This window comes from Phyllostomus hastatus, unplaced genomic scaffold, assembly GCF_019186645.2.
Source record: "Phyllostomus hastatus isolate PE091 unplaced genomic scaffold, TTU_PhHast_1.1 phas_scaffold_397, whole genome shotgun sequence".
NCBI lineage: Eukaryota > Metazoa > Chordata > Mammalia > Chiroptera > Phyllostomidae > Phyllostomus > Phyllostomus hastatus.
In genome coordinates this window covers 4,327,246-4,331,420 of record NW_025334029.1, presented here as the reverse complement: position 1 = coordinate 4,331,420, position 4,175 = coordinate 4,327,246, and the positions used below count along the sequence as shown (strand labels likewise).

The following is a 4,175-nucleotide window of genomic DNA, read 5'->3' as shown; positions in this document are numbered from 1 at the left end:
AAATCAGGGAAGTTTTCTTTCATTATGTTTTCAAATGGGTTTTCAATTTCTTGCTCTTTCTCTTCTCCTTCTGGTGCCTCTATGATCCCAATGTGTGTATGTTTAGAGGTGTTGCAGAGCCTCTTAAGTGCATCCTCCTTTTTTTGGATTCTTTTTTCTTCTTGCTGTTCTGATAAAATGCTTTTTTCTTCCTTAAATTCCAAATAATTGATTTGATTCTCAGCTTCATCCTCTCCACTGTTGGTTCTCTGTAGATTTCTCTTTACTTCACTTAGTGTAACCTGCATTTATTCTGGGTCTTTTTTTTATGCTGTTGAAGTACCAATGAGATCCTTGAACATTTTGATAACCAGTGTTTTGATCGCTGTATCTGACAGGTTGCTTATCTCTATTTCATTTAGTTCTTTTTCTGGAGTTCTGTTTTGTTTCATTTGGGTCATATTTCTTGTCTCCTCATTTTTGCAGCCTCCCTGTGATTGTTTCTGTGTATTAGGTATAGCTGCTTTGACTCCCCATCTTAGTAGCATAATCTATTGCAGAAAAACACACCAATAAGTTGGATGGTGCAGAACTTTAGGCAATTTGCAGTGCAGGGCAACCCAAGTCACCACTCTGTAGCTCTGTGTGGGGGAGGGCTCAGAGAGGAGATAATGCTGCTACATGGACTCTGGAGTTTTGCCCAGGAGGAAGCTTTCTCCCAGCACTCCACTTGTTGTAGGCCACTTCAATTTCCCCCTGTATGTCACTGGTGCCCTTCCAGCTATTGCCATGGTACTGAATCCCAGAGGGAAGGAGTCTGCATACATAGTAGATCTGTCATGGGCTCTTTCACAGGAGTCTCCTGAGAAAACCATAGTTTTTTCTGATTCCCCAATCCTCACTAGTTTTTATAGCCAGATGTTATGGGAGCTTATTTTCACTGTGCTGGAACCCTAGGCTGTGTGATCTGGTCTGGAACTGGGGTCCCTGGCTCCTGAAGTATCCTTCCCAATTTTCATCTACCACACATGGGTGTGGGACCACCCTTTCTGTGTCTCCATGCCTCTCAAACTCTTCATGCCTCAATATGCATCACTGCATCTCCACCCCTCCTACCCATCTGGATTAATGTGGCTTCTTTAAGTTCTTGATTGTTGGATTTCCATACAGTTTGATTCTCTGACATTTCTGGGTGATATTCATTTTGTAGTCTAGTTGTAATTTTTGTTGTAGTTGTGCAAGGAGATTAAGTATGTTTACCTACACCTCCCTTGTGACAGAAGCCTTGCACCCGAGAAATTTTATAATGCTGTGTTTCATCTTTATTTAAGTCCAAACATTTTCTAATTTCTATCAAAATTCATTATTTGACTCACAGACTATTTAAAACTGTATTGTTTAATACACATATATTGCTATCATCAAAAAATATAAAGACAACCCACAGAATGAAAGAAAATATTTATGAATCATACACCTGACAAGGGACTTGCATCTATAATATATAAAGAACTCTTACAATTCAACAATAAAAATAAAAACAACTCTATTAAAAATGAGCAAGGACTCTGAACAGATACTGCTTCAAAGTTGATATACAAATGACCAATGAAATTCTGTGCAACATCATTAGATATCAGAGTAATGTAACCCACAAACCACAATGGGATATGACTACACACCCACTAGGATGGCTAGGATAAAAAAGTCAGACAGCAACATGTGTTAGGGAAGATGTATGGAAATCAGGACCCTCAGCTGATGGGAACATAAATTGGTGCACCTGCTTTGGAAAAACAATATGGCAGGCCTTCAAACAATGAAATAATTACAATACAACCTAGCTAATTCTATTCCTTTGAATATGAGTAGGCAAAAGTATATTGACAGTTGTGAGCATGCAAAACACATTTTATTCTTGCATTATTATTTTTAATTATTGTATTATTTTCCATATGAACAACTGTCAATATATTTTTGCTTACTGTGTATTTTGCCTACTGTATCCCTGTATATTCAATAAAAATGAAAATATATGTTCAGCTGATTGGCAGAGATGGCAGAAGAATGAATGAATGTTACACTAACCTTCCCTCAGGACAAATCTGGAATTACAACTGCATTTTGGAGAAATCATTTGGAACAAACAACTGAGTTGTAGTGAGAGAGAAGCCTTATAACCTTGGACAGACAGAAAAATCAGCTTCAGCACAACCTGACTGGTAAGGAGCGTTGTGGAGACTCAAGAAAGCTGGCTGGGCACCCACAGGTGGAGGGATAATTAAGCAGCTGGTTGGATCTCCCTGAGAAGAGTCAGGTCTAAATCCTAAGCTGGGATCCCCAGCCTAGAGCACCAGAGCCCAAAAAGTACACAGATAATAACCAATGGTGAAAAGTGGCAGGGCTTCTCTCTGCCAGAGATGGATAGTTGGAGATGCAAAGAACCTTATAAAGGGACAACACACAAATTTTTACTTGTAGTCACTTAGCCTGGACTCCAAGAAATATGGGGACAGAGTGGACTGGAGATGCCTGAGGGGAGACTGGGGATGGAAGCTTTGGGGAGAGAGCTGAGAGAGTAGGTGCCAGGATCCCAGTGCTGAGTCATCCCCCATACTGCAGTAGCTATCATGCTCAGACAGACCATTCCCCTCTGAGCAGCAGCAGCTTGAGGGGAACCAAGAACACTGACCTCAGGAGGTATTTTGCCCCACAATGTGGCGCTTAGGCCTGACTACTGAGTGCAAAGAGACTAGATTAACAACTAAAGGACACAGCCACAGTCAGTAGATCCCTGGAAGTGTTGAACAAGCTGCTTAAGGCCAGATGGGGTTACCATCTGACATCACCAGAGGCTGATTTGGAAAGAAAAAACAGTGGTAAATACTAGAGGCTACTGAGATGAAATCCATTGTAGTCTTCACCATGATTTGTGATATTTTGTTTTTTTTTTAAATTTATTAATTGACTCTTAAATATCTACCACAAGTAGGTTACAATGTATGAAGATCGCAGGAGATGAACTTCATTTCTCAGCATCACAAAAATTTGAAATGCAAAAAGTTCAGGGATGGATATTATAAGTAAGAAAGATACAAATGTTTGCTTAAAAATAGCAAAAAGGGGAGTGGTGGGGGATAAATGCAGATAACTGTACTTGAACAATAATAAAATATTTTTTAAAATAACAAAAAGTGGAAAAATTGATTTTTTTCCCAAAGTCCAAATAATTGTGGTCTAACAATCCAAGTAAAAGTTTCATTGGCTCCTTCTTTTGATAAAAATGGATTCATGTAAAAATGTATATCCAAGTATGTGTGCAAGAGACTTGAACATGCATCACACACAAAAGCACATAGACCCACTAAAACAGACACCTAGCTGCATTTTTATTATTCTAGACACTTCATATCCACATTTCTAAGTCTTCCACCTGCTCATTGCATTTGGCAAGTTAATTCTTTGGAGGTAGGGCATTTTCTTCAAAGAAGCCCTGGTTGATGACATTCTCTGCTGGGAAGTATCTAGCCACCACAAAGGAGGATCCATAATTTGCATAGGCCTTCCCCACTCCCATCTTGTTTATATTCTTCCATGCTATGGCCATGAAGTGTCTAGTCCCAGAGTAGAAGCCAGGTTTCTGGAAGTTGCAGTTTTTGATTTCATTGTACCATCTACCAACTACCTCCTTTCCTGTCTGATTGTAGGATGCCTAGGCTACGGTTATCTCCACAATGGCCATGACTGGACTACAGGCTGTGCTTGAGGATCCTCTCTGCTGGCTAGGGCATCTGAATACTGCTGAGCCTCCTGGTTGAGTTTCTTGCAGAGCTTCTATGGGCAGATGTCATGCTGCTTCCAGTACTCATTGTGGGCTATCAGGACCTAATTATTAAACTGTCTGGAAGCTGATTTGCCCATGGCTGACTTGGTACACCCCTGGGCTCCCACTGACTCTTGTGACAATTTTTTCCTGCATTTATTTTCCATCATGTTTGTGCATATTTCACCTTACCCACTCCCTCTTTTTATTCATGATGTAAATTTGACTTTCCCTCCTCACAATGCTCTGACTCCCATCTCTTCTTGGGATCTTCTCTCTACCCTCTCAAAATCATTTTTCTGTCAGTAGATCATCTCATATTTACTGTTCTTTCTTATAATACTCTTAATCTTTTTACACCTTTATTAATACT

General features: G+C 39.9%; 1 pseudogene; it reads right to left on the bottom strand.

Annotated features, from left to right (window-relative positions):
• Positions 1-3,503: 3,503 nt before the first annotated feature.
• LOC123807039 lies at positions 3,504-3,900 on the bottom strand (annotated as a pseudogene).
• Positions 3,901-4,175: the final 275 nt, after the last annotated feature.